Source organism: Chionomys nivalis, chromosome 5 (genome assembly GCF_950005125.1).
Source record: "Chionomys nivalis chromosome 5, mChiNiv1.1, whole genome shotgun sequence".
NCBI lineage: Eukaryota > Metazoa > Chordata > Mammalia > Rodentia > Cricetidae > Chionomys > Chionomys nivalis.
In genome coordinates, this window is record NC_080090.1 from 32,923,521 (window position 1) to 32,940,796 (window position 17,276).

Consider the following 17,276-nt stretch of genomic DNA (forward strand, 5'->3'; position numbering starts at 1 on the left):
TGAGAGGCCAATGATAATGGCACTGGGATTTGTCTCTACTGCATGTACTGGCTTTTTGGGATCCTGTTCTCTTTGAATGCATACCTTCCTAAGCCTGGATGTAGCAGGGAGGGCCTTGGACTTCCCACAGGGCAGGGTGCCTTACCCTCTCTTACGACTGGAGGGGGTTGGGGGGAAAGGGGGTTGGGAGGAGTGGGAGGGAAGTGGAAGGAGGGGAGGAAGTGGGAATTTTGATTGGTATTATTTAAAAAGTAATTTTAAAAAAGAATGCATGTGCCTGACAGGTGTGGTGGTGCACACCTTTGGTCCCAGCACTCAGGAGGCAGAGGCAGGAGGACCTCTGTGAGTTAAAGGCTACCCTGGTCTACAGAGCATGCTCTAGGGCAGCCAAGGCTACAACCAAAACAACAAAGAATGCAGGATGTGGGGTCTGACAAGCCCCAGACATAGCCTGTCCCCTCTGGGTGGAGGAGCAGGGTTTGCTGAACTGAAACATGTGATTCACCTTCTCAGAAACACACGGAGACTTCGGAGAAACAGAAGTTTCTAACAAATACGGATCCATGGAATTAGTTTCTGACTCAGATATGAAGCTGGGGCCACAGCCCTCAGCCTCCTGGCCCTTACCTGTGTCGCTTCAGTTCTGTTTGTCAGGGGAAGGAAAACCAGGGTGGAGCAGGTGAGGTTGGTCAGGGTAATGACCATCAAGAAGAAACAGTTGTAATGGCCCTTTACCAGGAAGCAAATATCATAAGGAAGTTCCAACACTGGTTCCCACCTAGAGAAAAAAGGAACCAGTATTGGGTGAGGGCCACTGGAGAGATCTCTTGGGACAGGGCCAGCACAAGGCATTCACCACACACACTAAATTCAAAGATTTTGTTTGTTTAATTCCAGTGTGTGTATATGCGTGCGTGTGTGTGTGTGTGTGTGTGCGTGCGCGCGCCTGAGTATACGTGTAACAACCAAGTGTGTTCAGCAAGCACACTGTTTCTAGACCTGCTAGAAATATTGAGCTCAGGCAGGATTTTAAAAACAAAGCATTTGCATTTCTTGTCTCTTCTCCCCAAGCTGCCATCTTGAAAAGACTGGAACCTACAAAAACTCCTGAGATGCTGATGTTTTGCTGCTAAGGAAACATTTGAGGGCTGGGGAGATGGCTCCATCAGTAAAGTGCCTGTCATGTAAGCAGAAGGACCTTCCTAGCATCCATGTGAAGGCCAGAGCCACAGCACACGTTTGCAGCCCCAGGCTGGAGCTCACTGTGGGGCCAGCCTAGTACAACCACAGCCAATGAACTCAGCTTTCAATGAGAGATCCAAACTCAAAACATACAGTGGAGAATAGTCAAGAAAGACACCCAGGGTCGACCACTGACTTCCATTCACGTACACACGTGTGTGAGCACACCCACACTAACACACACATATACACCAGAGGTAGGGGGGATCCTACTGCCATTTCTGAATTTCTATTGAGTTACAGGCAGGCAGACCTTTCTAGCTGTGTGCTGTGACTTATCAGCCTTTTACACGAAGATTCCAGAAGGTGCTTTAGGGAGAAACTAGTCTTGGACTGTAGACTCTGGAGCAAGAAAGCACGGGAAACAGCCTCAAGGGTGGGCTGGGTGAAGCCAAAGGAAGCCTGGGGACGAAAACTCGATTCCATAAAATAGAAGATAAAAATCTCCTCTTTGCTTTCGTGTCTGCCTGTGACTGTTTCCAGTTTCTACGCTCCTGGAATAGGTGCTGGTCGCCTGTGTCACAGGTCTTCCCCAGAGCTAGGGATGGCCCTATCTAACTAGGAGCCACAGAGTAGAAGAGTGACCGTCCATGTGTGTCTGCTTTCCTTCCCATTCATCTAGTGAGTTCTCCACACTGGGCCCACGACACGAGCTTGTGTGCGCAGTTGGATTTAATTCCCTAAATTACAGAATGCCCTTCCCTTCCTTTTTGTAAAGATGAGGATGCATGGGGGTCATTTTGACATAAAGCAAATCCCTAGGTGTGTCACAAACCCCTCTCCTTCACAGAGAGATACGAAATCTCATATGGTCTGAGAAGTCAGTAACATTTGCCACATTTGTGGCAGGCATTAAATCAATGGGGTAAGGGGAAATCAGTTATTGATTGATGAATGACTAGCTCTGGGTCAAACAGACATCTCTAAAGTAGAATGAGCACACAACTGAGATCAGATCAGTAGGGAAAGGCCGGGTTGGAGAACATGAGGAGAACTGCAGAATGGACGAGAGCCTAGGAACTCCTGTCACATGTGGTCCAGGGCCAAATGCAGCATAGGCTTCTGGGGCCTGAACTGTCTGCTGGGCTTACATACTGAGCTCTAGACCTCTCCTGCTCTGTGACAGACACTGCTGGGCTGGCCAGACACGAGCTCCTGAGTCCAGTATGTGTTCAGTCCTAGAAACACTTCTTCCTCTTACCCACAGCCTTCAATAACCCCACACAGTGCCTCCCACATTCTGCACAGTGATATTTGATTAATCCTTAGGGTCCAGCCCGAAAGCAAGGTAAACTGTCCCAGTCCCACCCAAGACCCACTTCTCTCCTACATCGCTCCCTCCTCGCCTGCCACTGGGTCTGTCAGATCTTAAGTTTCTCCCAGCAAGGAGCTGGTCTGAATGGATGTCGTGTACAAGTGACCCTGAGTGTTCAAGCCAGGGCTGGAAGTAAGGATTTACTATCTTGAAGAAAGTGGGTAGCTCCGGGAAATGGGAGGACAGTCCCCAAGACTATGAACCTTTGTCAGGGGACACATGAGGAGTAGTAAAGCAAATGGCCATACTAAGGAGCAGGAAAGGGGAGCAAGGCAAGGGGATCCCCAAGGGTGCTCACAAGGAGTCTGGATGCTCAGCTTCTTAGGTGAAACAGGGCAAGCACCAGACCACAGCAGGACTTGACCTCTCAGATGACCCCATCAAACCCCTTGGTGCTTCCCCACAGCCCTGCCGTGAACAAGCATTCCCACTTCCTACCCAAGGCAAGCACCACACACGTACCTCAGGAAGACAATAGCAGAGCCAGGCCCTGCAGTCTGCTTCACAGGTCCCAGAAGAGAGAGATAGCTCAGGTTATTCCCAGAAGCTCTGGAATTCCCCTAAAGACAAAGTAAGTGGGTCACCCTTGCCAGGAACCAGTTGGGTCGACAGAAACTTTTAAACACTGAGGACTTCCTTTTTCTAATCCCAGGCCATAAAGCGCTCAAGGCTAGCACACACACCTCTGTGGTTTTTGCAACAGCAACTGAACACAGGAACTCTCCATACCCTGCAGAAGGAGCTACTTTTGTATCTTGCTTGGTGAGTGTACCAACTTCCACATTGCAAAAATGGCCAAGGAGTGCTTCCTCTGCCTGAGACCCTAAAGCTAAGCTATGGCATATGTCAGGAGCAGCTCAATGACAAGAGGTTCAGCCCCTCCACCATGGAAGCTGACATGTGACTTAGCCTCACTGAGACTTAGGAAAGGTTGCCATGGAAAGCCTGGTCACACATAGATGACATCTTCTAGCAGAGAGATGCGTGTTTTCTACACACAGAAAATCTACTAGCTGAGGGTCATCATTCCCATGTGTGTGGATGGGCCTTGGAAGACTGAGAATCCCAGACTCTAGAGAGGAAGCAATAGACCCGAAATCACACTGCTAACAAGCATCAGGATCAAGGGCAAACCCTCCCATTCCTTCACTCCAGGTTGGCTTGACACAGTAGTCAACCATCGAAAGAATATGACAGGGACCTCCTTGGACACCCAGGCTAAGCTTACAAAGTTTTTACCAAATGCTGTTGACCCCAGATAACACCACAGTCAACCAGGATCTGAGCAGGAACCCCACCCACTCCAGAGGCACCAGAACATTTAGCACAGGCCCCTGTCTTGCAGCCTAAGTCAATGGACTAAACCCTACTTGCCAGGCTCTGTATTGGATTATTGGTCATAGAAAGAGAACAATCATCTAAATCCACACCTTGGACCTCAACACTCGCTGTCAGAACAGTCAGGGAAACCGCTGAACAGATGTTGAGCAAAAAGACACCTATCGAGGACATGGAGAGACCTGTGGCCCAACCTGTGGATGGCCTGGACATCTGGAAAGGCTGCTCTGAGAGCCATGATGGGCACTGTGAGATTGGGGTGAGGAGCTGTGGCAAGGGGACAGGCAATCCAGGCAGCGTAAGCATTTGAGGACATGTTCTGTTTCTCAAGAGAAACCAGAGCAGAGAAAGCCGAGATTGGAGAGGTCATGCACGTGATAGGGCTGAGAATGCCTAGCTGACAGGCCCTGGTGACCTAGCTGACCTTCTCTGGGGTGATCTCAGCAAACAATAAGATGGGTTTCTAACAGCAACCTTCTGCTGGCTTCTGCTGGCTTCCACTGGCTTCTCCTGGCTTCTGTTGGTTTCTCCTGGCTTCTGTGGACCCAGGCCTATTCTCTAATTGCTCACAGCCTCAGGAACAAGAGTCAGGGAAAGTGATACTCAGGTACAAAGACTGAAGTAGCCTTGGGAGGAGAACAGAGTCAACTCTGGGGAGCCCAGAGAAGGAGCTGTTTGTCAAAGATGATGTGGAGTTGGTAAGACAGTGGGAGACAGAAGAAGCTCTGCAGAATCAGGAGCAGAAGTAAGCCACATGGATGTGTGTCAGGGAAATTGAAGGTGTGTGGGTGGTTTGAATTTGAATGGCCCCCATAGGTTTACATGTCTGAAGGGTTTCCCTGTTGGTGGAACTGTTTGGGAAGGATTATGAAGTATGGTCTTGTTGGAGGAGGCCTGTCCCTGCAAGTGGGCTTTGAGATCTCAAAGGCCCACTCGAATCCCAGTCTCTCTCTCTCTCTCTCTCTCTCTCTCTCTCTCTCTCTCTCTCTCTCTCTCTCTCTCATGTGTGTGTGTGTGTGTGTGTCTACACCCTGCCACTTTCAGTGCCACACCTGCCTGCCTGCTGTCACGCTCCCCTCCATGATCATCATGGACCACTCACCCTCTAAAACTTTAAGAAAGCCCCCAGTTAAATGTTTTCTTTTATACATTGCCTGGTTCATGGCATCTCTTGGCAGCACTAGAACAGTACCTAAGGCAGCACGGGAGAGGCTGAGCTAAAATATGTCTGCTTCTGTGCAACTGGAAGGGTGTAGGGTAGGTGTGGGGCAGAAAGCAGGAGCAGGTCACACAGGTCTCCAGACTCAGCTCCCCCTGCCTCATTTGTCACCTTTATACCTCTGATGTCACTGGCTCAGATTAGGAGGATCTGTGACCTTACTGGAGAGCTTGGATAGTTGTGCAACCATTCTGTTTAGCTAATTCAGTAGCTCATATAACTTGTTCAGAATATAGGAAAAAAGATTCAGTTGTAAAGCATGTCTGGAAGTTCACATGATTGACCTTTTAAGAATTCAGTACCTCTCGGGGCTGGAGAGATAGCTCAGCAGTTAAGAGCATTTGGCTGCACTTCCAGAATACCTGGGTTCAATTCCCAACATCCAAATGCCAGCCCAAAACTGTTTATAACTTCAGTTCCAAGGGATCCGACACCTTCACACTGACAAGCACGCAGAAAAAACACCAATGAACAAACAATAAAAATAAATAAATCTTTTTTAAAAAGAATTGAGTACCTCTCAATTCTCAGAGATCATGAAACCCTTTAAAATGAGGCCAAATCACCTGGAAGACCATCAAACGCATCACAAAACAAGAGCAGAGCCCTCAGTCACTGGGAGTTCTGGTTTCCATGCTGTAAGAGAATTCCTCTTTTCTGCACCAGGGGACTCTGGACCCAAGAACACTGCTTTTTGAAAAGTTCCACTCTCTCACTATGGAGAACCAGACCCTTCCTGACGCACCTTTTACCCAAGATGCTTCTCTCTCCATTTAAGGTAGGAATCAGTCTCGGGTGGATTCTCCCTACCTCTGCAACTCAGGTTCCTACCACAACAGCTTGAATAGATGTTCTCTAAGGAGCTGTTTGCCTATGCAGGTCTGCTTCGCTAGGAAGCCCAATGCTGTTCACAGACTCTCCTCTGAGAGCTGAATGCTTCTTTAACCAGAATGAGTTTCCCAGGACATGTTAATGTGCCAGCATTATTTCTTAAGCCAGACCCAATCATTCTATGTGTCCAGGAGGGGGCGAGAGTGGAACCCATGAGAAACGGGAAGTGCCAAGAGAACCAATAATGCTACTCAAGCCGGGTGAAAGGCTGACCGGGTGTCTGGTTTCTCTGGGGCATCTCCAGGCAGTGGGGGCAGATGCTACATTGTCCATCCCTGCTTCACAGCCCTTCGTCCACCTTACCATGGCAAGCCTGGCTGCCTACAGCCTTCTACTCTACCCTACACTGTCAGACTTAGACATGTGGATCCATAACGCTACTGCTCCTTCTCTCGAATATCTACATGGCTCCCGTATCCTCCAGGAGCAGAGCCAAGCTCCAAGCCTAAAGCAATATTGACCCATTGTCTTCCTTGTCTAGTTTCCCACTGCGTCCCCAATGGGATCTGGCCAAGGTGACTGTTCACATCCTCCCATCTTGACCCTCTGCCTTTACTCAGCCTCTGCAAAGCAGAGACTGCACACAGCAAATCACACAGCCTTCCAGACTATTCTTAGCAGTCTCCTAGACACCTCCCCAGCCCCCAGTTCCTCAAGTGTGGGGTCCCCTCACTGCCTGCGATGCCAGGGGCTCTCTCAATTTCTTCCCTACTTCTCATGACTCATGAACAGAATTCTTTCTAGGGCTCATATTTCCTCAAATATGCTTCTATCAATTATGAAATGTCACAATGATTTCATTAACACATTTTGGGGATGAGTCATATTAAGCCAATCAAAAATCAACCTGTTCAGGGATGTTAAATCATGTGAGCAAAGACATAATCTTTTGGTAGGAAAGCCCTGTTTGGGGCACTCATTTGGGATAACCTTCTTGTCAGGAGCAGAGGCACAATCATTCTGAAGGGCATAGATCTCCCGTCCCCTCTGCCAAGCACTGTCTGGACACTCAGCTAAAGTAACTGTCACAGCCCACTGGCCTATGAAAGGAGCAGCCCTGCATTCTGGTGGCAAGGGAGTGGCTCTGAAGTCCCTACTCCACCCACTACCCTTGATTGAAGGACATCTTCCATCTGAAGATGGAGGAGCTTCTCATCATTGCTACCCATGCCCAGGCGGCCCTTCCTACTTTCTTCAGGGCTGTGGCTCAGGCACAGATTCCCCTCCCCCACCTTCATCCCACCCTCACTCCTGCCCCTTCCTGAGAGGAAACCCAGTGCTCATTCAGGCCTTGCTCCCTGCTCCTGAAGCATCCCTGGCTGGAGCTGCCAAAGGCTGTCTTTCCTCTTTTAAAAGGCACGGGGGACAGAGCGGCAAAACCTTTGACCGTACCTTGGTCACATCGACCTCACCTCACCTGCTGCATCGGGGGCCTATCTCCTAGATTCTCTTTACAGTTCCAGGGAGCCAGGGGCAGATAGGTCGGCTCTCTGTGACGCTATGACACTGGCAGACATTTCAGTCAGCCTCCAGGATGGTTTTCCCTCTCTTTTTCCCCATTTATTGTTTACTGAATATATAAACGGCTTTGCAGATATATTTTAATATATTTTATTAATTCTCTGAGAATTTCATACAATGTACTTTTATTATAATCACATCCCATCTCGCTGCAGTTCCCTATCCTTTTATGTTTTTATAGCCCTTTCAGTCCAGCTTATGTCGCCCATAGACTCCTGGGTGTGGGACCACCCACTGGCGAGTGACAGATCTACCAGGAGCCATGCCCTTGAAGAAACCTGACCCTGCCTCCTCCCGGAACCATCAGCAGTCCACAGAGACTCGGGTCAGAGCTTGGGGACATCTCACACACACACACACACACACACACCATACTAAAATGTTGACTGGCTCCATCTTGTGCAGGCACCTACACAGCTGCCATGAGCTCATAAATGCAGCTGTCCTGTTGTTTCCAGAAGACACTGTTCCGCTCTGGTTCTCCCAGATCTCTGACTCTTATGATCTTTCTGCCGTGATCCCTGAGCCTCGCAGCGGAGGGTGCGTGTGATTCATTTATAACTGAGCCCTTGGACCAGGTGTGAGTTTCTGCCTTAACCACAATCCACAGCACAAAGAACTTTCCCTAATGAGATCTTAACATTTATATAGAAGCATAAAAGGCCTCAAATACCCCCCAAACAATCCTGAGCAATAAAAGCACTGCTGGACAAACCCTTGTTATCAAGTTGTTCTACAAAACAATGGTAACATCATAAAAACAAACTCAAAGATCCATGGGATGGAATAGAGGACCCGTACATAGATACCAGGAGCTGGCAAAGATGCCAAAAACATGCATGGGAGAAAAGACAGCATCTTCAACAAATGGTACTGGGAAACCTAGAATTCAACCAGCAGAAAAATGAAACCAGATCCTTACCTCTCACCCTGCACAATTCCAAATGAATCAGAGGTCTCAGTGTGAGAGCGGAACCTCTAACACTTCTAGAAGAAAGAGCAGAGTGTGCATTTCAGTATAGATGTTCAGGAGAGGACTCTGGATAGGATCCCAACTGCCCAGGAAATGAGACCAGCAATCAGCAAGTGGGACTATAAGGGCTTAAAAGGCTTCTCTGCTAAAACAGTTAACTGCCTGAAGAGGCAGCCTACAGAGTGTGAGAAAAGCTTTGTCAGATATATACCTGACAATGGATTAGTGTCTAGAATGCACAGGAACAAAAATAGGTAGATAGATAGACAGAGAGAGAGAGAGAGGAATGCACAGGAACAAAAATAGGTAGAGAGAGAGAGAGAGAGAGAGAGAGAGAGAGAGAGAGAGAGAGAGAGAGAGAGACAACTAAAGAGTGGGCTATGAAACCCAACAAAGGGTCCTTGGACAAAGTAGCAACGGCTGAGGAATATTTGGTTTTCTTTGTTTTTTTTTTTTTTGTTTTGTTTTTTTTTTTTTTTTTTTTTTTTTGATTTTCGAGACAGGGTTTCTCTGTAGCTTTTGGTTCCTGTCCTGGAACTAGCTCTTGTAGACCAGGCTGGTCTCGAACTCACAGAGATCCACCTGCCTCTGCCTCCCGAGTGCTGGGATTACAGGCGTGCGCCACCACCGCCTGGCACCTGAGGAATATTTGTAAATGTTTGCCATTCTTAACAATCCACCATGGAAACATAAATTAAAACTACTCTGAGCTTTATCTGACCCAGAATGGCTATTTTAAGAAAGCAAAACCCAACCAGTGCTGGCGGAGGTGTGGGGGGAGGGGAACTCGTGTTCACTGTTGATGGGGATGCAAATTTCTGCGACCATCGTGAAAATCAGTGTGGAAGTTCCCCAAAAACTAGAATAGATCTACCACGTGACCCAGCTGTACAACTCCCGGGCAGATACATAAGACTGCTTCCTGCCACAGAGACACGGGCTCATCCATGTCCGTCACTGCACTGTACACTGTAGCAAGGACGGGGACACAGCCTAGAAGCCCACCAGCTAACGAGTGGATGCTGAAAATGCTGTGCCTACACACGAGAAAATTTGCTTTAGATGTAATGAAAAACAAAATTCTGAAATCCGCAGGTAAACCGTTGAGCTGGAAAACATCACCCTAAGTGAAGTCACCCGGACCCAGAAAGACAAACATCACACAGTCTCGCTCCCATGTGGACCTCAGGGGCAGGTCCTTCGATTTGTGCATTTGGTTTGAAACATTCGAGGAACCCAGGGAACCAGAAAGGGACCACGGGTGGTGGAGAGAGGACCACAACAGAGCCCTGCAGATGCGGGAGGGAAGATGGGTAGTAGTGTTGTGTGAGGTGTTTTACTCTTTTGGCTTTTGAGGGCCACAGCTCCACACAAATCACACACAGAGGCTTAGTCTTATGATTTCCTGGCCTTAGCTTGCCTTGTTTCTTGCCAGCTTTTCTTGAATTAACTTGATTATCTTTTGCCTCTGGGCTTTTATCTTTATTTCTGGATACCTTTCTTTGCTTCTTTCTCCCTGGCTGGGCAGCTGGGTGACTGGCCCCTGATGTCCTCCTCTCTTTGTTCTCTTGCTCCTCCCTTCCTCTTGCTTCTCCCTCTACTTATGATCTCTGCCTGCCAGCCCCGCCTATCCTTGCTCCTGCCTCACTATTGGCCGTTCAGCTCTTTATTAGACCATCAGGTGTTTTAGACAAGCACAGTAACACAGCTTCACAGCGTTAAACAAATGCAGCATAAACAAAAGTCACACCCCTGAAAATAATATTTCCCAACAGAAGAGGGGGGTTTAAGCAGAGGGAAGGATGGGAGAGGAGGGTGGAAGATAGGGTGAGGAGTAACTAGCATTAAGGATGTTTTAGATATTTCAAAGCTGATGTTAGAGTATTATTTGGACAATTTTTTAATTTAAAAAATAGTCAATGTGTATTTAGAAAGTTTTCTAGTTGTGTTGAATAGGAAACATGACAAAATATATTTTGCGTGCTCTATTCCCATCCAAGCATGCTGAATAATTGATGGGTAAGTTGACTTAATTATGTAACCACCCACATTCTATCATAAACTTACGGTACGTTGACATTTTTCTTACGTTATCGGCCTGAATCACCCTCTTCTTGACCTGAGTTGCCTCCACCACAGCCCAGTGTCAGTCCCCACCACTTTGATAAGGGCTGCTGGCAGAGGACGCTTGCCACGGTGATTCTGCTTCCTTCGCATCATGTGACACTGTGAATTCTTAAGGGATGGTTTAGTTAATCATTTCCCCGGAGTGAAGAGAAGCGTCACAGTACTGCCACACGGTGACGGTCATCTGGAGTCCTAGTCCTTTGATGCCTTAGTGGTTGTGCTGTCCAATGCCCAGGGCATGGTATGACCGGGATCAATCCCAGCTCACTCACCATCTATGAGCCTCTGTAGAATGGGGTGACACTAGTCTCGCCCTGGGGTGTAGATGACCTCCGCCTGGTCACTGTGGGCCCTACTCCATTCTCCTTAGCATCAATACGCCCTTCTTAGAACTAGGTGGGCTAGCAGCCCTTCACGTCTCTGGCTTCTCATCCTTCTTGAATCATGTTCCTCATGGAAATCACCGAACAAGAATTCCCCTGCCTCTGACAGACACTATGCAATACAAACATCAATGCAAACATAAAGCCTGCCATGAGCTCAAGCTATGTATATAGCCATAAAAGAAAACTAAAAGTAAATAGATTAAATCCATTTGAAAATATGTTTCCCAGTAGGCTCCCTACATCTTCAGGTTCTACACTTGAAACACAAAATATTACGGGAAAATTTGCATCTGCAAATAGGCGCGTATAGACTTCCTTGTCATCGATCCCTACCAATGTAGTACAACTGCTTACATCTCATTTGTATTGCATTAGATAAGTTAAGCATTTTTAAATCATTTAAAGTATAAGGGAGGTGTAAATAGGTTGTATGCAACTATCATGTCATTTTATGTAAATGGATTAAACGTCCTTGGATTTTGGTATGAGCGGTGGCTCCTAGGACCTTGCAGATTCTTGGTTCTAGGGGTCTCATGTACAAAATAGTTCCATTTTATTAGTTACCAATATTTTTAAGTGTTAGCGAAACACTTCAGATTTTAATAGTTATTCATAATATCCTTGAACTTTGGTATGCTTTTCAAATTTACAGTACATCTCAATTTGGACTGCCCAAGTTTCAAAGGCTTAGAAATATTGTCTGGAAACATCATTCCATCTGGACATTTGTGGTTCAAAACAGTTACAGGAAGATAACAAATGCAAAGGCCTCATCGTAAGTGCAATGAGAGATGCCCCCACCATGATGTAGGGTGAACCTGGTAGCATCTTCTTCTTCCCTCCACAGTTAGCCAAACTGCCTTGTTCACTTAATACAAACTAGGTCTGGGAGAGGGGTGGTACCAACACTTGGTTTTCAGGTCCCTGTCTATCTCCATCTTCATGTTCCTGAACCACCACCTCCCAAATCTGTATCTATGCCCTTGGCCCAACTCTGTGCATAGCAACCCAGGAGTCCTGACATTCTGGGCTTTTCATCCATTTGCCTTTTCTAGAATGTGTTCAAACCCCACTCTCAAAGTATGGTTTAAAATCTCACCAACCTCCACTATCTCTGACCCTATCTCTTTGTGGCAAACCACTATCACCCCAGCCTCCATGATGGCACAAGCTCCAAAGCCTTGTTCATATTTTCTTCTTCTTTTTAATTAATTTTTTTCATTTATTTTACATCCTGACCACAGTTTCCCCTCCCTCCTCTCCTCCCATCCCCAAACATACGCCATCTATTCCTCTTTGTTTCTGTTCAGATGGGCAGGACTCCCATGAGTATCAACAAAGCAGAGCAAATCAAGTCGAGGTAGGCCTAAGTTCCTCTCTTGCTCTCTTTTGCTTCCCACAGCCTCTTCTCCAAATAAGAATCTAAACAACCCCATCGTAACAAAGACTCATCAACAACAATACAAAACTTCTTATTTAACAAACCTTAAAATGATATAAAATGAAAACCACTTAGGAGTCAATCTGAACAAAATGTATGCTGCTTTTAAGAGATAAAGCATTAAATTTTACTGGAATATTTTCAAATACCTCCTTAAATAGGGAGACAAACCACGTTCATGAACTGGATGAGAAGTCTTGTCTTTATAAATGAGCATTGCTTTTCTGTTGAACTCAATAAGCTAATTCTGAAATCTACATGGAAGAGCAAAGAACTGAAAAAGAAGGAAGAAAATAACAAGATTCTTTCCAGACATGAAGATTCATAATAAAGCCCAATAAACAATATTGCTTGGTGTTGGCAATGATAGTCGGACGATAGTGTTGGAAATGGCAGCTAAAACAACCAGAAACAGAGCCAAGTGTGGATGGTGACCTAACTCACTGCAAAGCTCTTACATAACGGTGACCTTCATAATAAATGCAACTGAGACCCTTGATTATCCATGTGAGAAAACCAATGATTGTGCATAAATGATCTGAAAGTAGACGTAAGAGAATCTGGGGCAAAGAAGAAAATTGTGGGAAAAATGGGATGATCTCAGGATGTGGATGTGGGGAATGTCATGATGGACTTGAAAGAAAGCATCCTTAACACAAAAAGGAGAAAAGGGCGCAGGTGCGACACTAAGTAGATGCGCATCTAGAATTTTAAATAAAGATAAAAACCAGCTAAACTGCTGTCATTTTCTTAAACAACATGACTTTTAACTGCACCCTAAATACTTCTATGTGCACACACAGATACGTGCTGCTCTCACCCCTCATCAAGGGAGCTCCTTTTTGCAGCAGAGAGCATTAAAGAAAGCCACCCCTGCTCACAGTGCAGAGAATAAGGGACTGCGGGTGACCCACACCAATGCATGCCTCAATAATGCAATCCTTACACTAAAGGCTCAGGGAACATCATGGAAGGGGGTGGGAAGATTGTAAGAAGCAGAGACCAGGATGCCTGTGCTGAATATGTCCCCCAGGCATGACAGGGGAAACATGCATATGAATTTCAGCAATACAGTTGCCTAGACAAGACCAGCAAAATGGTAACACCAGCTGACATGCCAATATAGATGGAGAAAACTTCACAGGGCTCCAACCCTACAAGAAGAACTGCAGAAAAGGCTCTGAGAGAGAGAACAGTTTCCCCCATGGATGAGTTCACTCCTAGGATGTCAAATCCCAAGTCTCAGTCCAGGACACATGCACATATGAGCAGCATTAAGTGAACTAATCAGGTTATATATACATGTATGCATATTTATACACATATATACCTGTATGTATATGTAGCAATAATAAAGAGGTCATAGATTTGGGGAAGGGAGACACAGAAGGGGTTTGATGGGAAGGTGGGAATGATAGGAACATGGCATTCACATACAAAAATCTCAGAAGACAAAGCTGAAGAACAAAAACAACCAAAAAAAAAAAAACATTTTAACTCCTACTTCACAATGAGTAGGGGAAAACTGATTTCCAACTGGATAAAAGGCTGAAAAATAGAAGGCTAAAGTACTTTGTAGAAATATTGCTACTGTCAAGTGTTGGCAGGACTGTGGAGCAGAGCAGCTCTGCTGCATTGCTGGTGGGGAGGTAAAATGGTTCACAGGGTACATCTGCAGGCTCCACGTCTCTGGGTTCAGCCATACATGGGGCAGGAGGAGGGTGATATGGAGGTAACATGCAAATACTGTACCAATTTTCAGGATGGTCTTGAACATCTACAGATCTACATGTGAGGGGAGCCGTGGAAATAATCTTCAGAATACACACCAAGACTGGAGATAAGTTTACCTGTGGCCCATTCCATTTCTAGAATCTACAAGTTAGAGCAATTCTTAAATATAACCTAGTATATTTTGCTTGTAACAGTTAAAAAAAATCAGAAATATGTCATGTGCCTGTGAGCAGAATCTCAAAGAACAAAGTTCTTGGGATAGAATGCTACACAGAATTAGATATTAACAAATTAAAGGGACATGCAGCAATATAAGCAAATTTCAAAAACAGCTTTGAGACAAGTAAGTCTTCAAAATATTTAACTCAGGCTGGAGAGATGGATGGTTCAGAGGGTAGAAGTGCTTGCTGTGTAAACATGTTGACCTGAGTTCAATTTCCTAGCTCCCACATAAGGGCTAGCACAGCAGTAGAGATCTGTACCCCTGTATCTGGGAGACAGAGATAGGCAGATCTCCTGGGCTTGCTGGTCAACCAGTCTACTCAAAAGGGCATCTCTAGGTTTAGAGACCTTGTCTTAATGATTTAGATGGAGAGCAATAGAGAAAGACACATGATGTCAAAGTCTTCCCATCATATGTACATGCTCAGGGAAGTGCACCTGCAGACACGTGCACACACACACACACACACACACTATATATAATGTGTTCAGGCTAATGAAGTTCAAGAATGTTTAAAACAAAACCACATACTGTCTTTGTTCCTTTTCTGCTGCTCTGATAAAACACCATGACCAAGGAGACTCATGAAAGAAAGCAGCTAACTTGGGGGTTCCAGTTCCAGAGGGTTAGAGTCCAGGATGGCAGAGCAAAGGAATGGCGGCAGGAATAGTGGAGAGCTTAGGATGCATCTTAAGATGGAACCAGGAGGCAGAGAGAGACACACACACCAGAAACAGGGTGAGACTTTTGAAACCTCAAAACCCACCCCAGTGACTCACCTCCTCCAACAAGGTCACACCTCCTAACCCTTCCCAAACAGTTCCACCAACTGGGACCAAGTATCAAAATATATGAGCCTATGGAGGGCATTCTCCTTCAAATACCACACATTATTAAACAATGCAGAGATTGTGGGAAACCAGAAATAAAAGCAAGGGAAGAGTGGGACAGTCATGCCCATCCTGGGACAACAGCTGCCTCTGAAGGAAAAGAATGAATGCACAAAGGGCCTCAAAGAAGTGGTGGCCTTTAAATACAGAACTCAGGGGTCAGCACATGGGGTCAGGTATTCTTAACCCTCTGGCCTCTAGACTTTGTCTAAGCTGTTCCTCCATCTACCCAATGTTGAAAATGCTCCTGGGGGTGGGGAATGGCTCAGCTGTCAGGAGCACTAGCTGCTCCTCTAGAGGACTAGGGTCCGGTTCCTAGCTCTGGCATGGTAGCACACAACCATCTGTAACTTGGATCCCAAGAGGTCTAACACTCTCTTCTGACTTCTGGGTGTACTGCATGCAGGTGCCGCACAGACATGCACACAGTCTGCACAAAATAATAAAATATTTTAAAAAAAAGAAAGAAAGAAAATTCTTCCAGGCCCATAGAAGTTCATACAAGACATCCAGGATGGACAGGCAGGAAGATCTTCCCACACTTGAGCCCTGCACCTCAGCCCAGCTGGGTCCAAAGGCTTCTAAGAGCAATTCTCAGAAACCACAGTGCAGGTTCGAGCTCCTCCAGTCTCCTTTCGGCAGACGAGAGCCCTGCCTGTCCTTCCTGCACACTCACCTCCAACCTACCTCACATCACTGCACAGAGCACCACAGGCCTCTGTCTGTGAATTGTCCCTTTGCCAGCTTTGAGAGTTCATTGAACGATTAAACGGATGGAGACACATAGACAATTATATTGACATGCAAATATTCCCTGGAAAGGTAGTGCACAATGCCTTAGTTACCACTTCAGAAAGACTGGGACAAAGGTTCAAGAAGGATGAATTTTGAAGAAGGAGAATCAGTCCTCAATCAGAGAACTGTTCCTGTTTCTGCAGAAAGGTTGACATTCAAAGGTTGGGTGTGACAATTCAGGTGAGGAAATGAGGCGTAAAGGGACTTCTACTTACCAGATCCTGGGGCAAGCGAGGGTAGGGCCAGCTAAGGGCAGGACCGGGTCTGCCAGCTGTCCTGAAGGCCAGCGAGGATGGTCACAGAGACAAAGAGGGGGAGTGTCGCAGGCAGTGCCCCCTCTCTATGTCTTGACACCTGGCATAGGCCAGACCTAGTTTTCCCCAGCTGTGGCAGACTCCCACTCCCCCAGCAGAGCCCAAAGAGGAGACTTAACCTGTGCCCAGAGAATAAGGAATGAGTCGTTGCCTGGTCAGCTTGGCAAAGCCCACAAGTGACAAAACCAGGGTCACTGAGTAGCGCTAATCACAACAGCTTCTCTCACCGCCTACTTCCTGCCACTCAGCTCTCCTCTCTACCACCCCAAACTCAGACTAGGTACCCGTGGTCACCCATGTGCCCCACAGTTGGCTTTGCAGGAGGCAGTGAGGTACCCACCACAACACACAGGCCCCAACAGGCTGGCCTATCTTGTCCGAGAGCAGGAAGTCGTACCTGGATGGGTGGCATTCAAAGTCTGCTGACGTCACATGGTGTGGGTCCTTCCATCCCCGGCCTCCAATGGCTCAGCTCAGGGGAAGGGAAGACCTGGCCTCACACGGCAGGCCATCAACAGTGTTTCATTATGAATCACTTGGACTGAGTTAGTTTCTCTTCATTTCCTGGAGAAAGCAGAAGTGGGAAGTCTGCAGATGCCTGCCCTGCTCGCCCAGCCAATGACAGAGCTGCTTCACTGATGACTGGCAGCACAACTTGGGTTTCACAGAAAGGTCCTGTGGGACTGTGTGCTCAGTGGTCAAGCAATGCCAGGTGGGACCAAAGACCAAAGAGGAAAGGAGAGCTGACTGCCACATCTGGATTCTATCTGTGCCAAGCTGGCTTAGGTCCACATGGCTCCCAGTCCTAACCCTCACCTGCCTGAAACTCGATTTCAAATCCCTAGGAACTGAAGTTGAATAGTTTCC

The 17,276-nt window shown here is 46.7% G+C and overlaps 1 protein-coding gene across 1 annotated transcript in view; it reads right to left on the reverse strand.

Annotated features, from left to right (window-relative positions):
• The window catches only part of Wdfy4 (WDFY family member 4), a 226,542-nt gene extending 209,693 nt beyond the window's left edge, over nt 1–16,849 (reverse strand). Inside the window, exon 1 of the mRNA XM_057770469.1 lies at nt 16,807–16,849. The gene's annotated coding sequence lies outside the window, so the exon portion shown is untranslated. The remainder of the gene's footprint in view (nt 1–16,806) is intronic.
• Nucleotides 16,850–17,276: the final 427 nt, after the last annotated feature.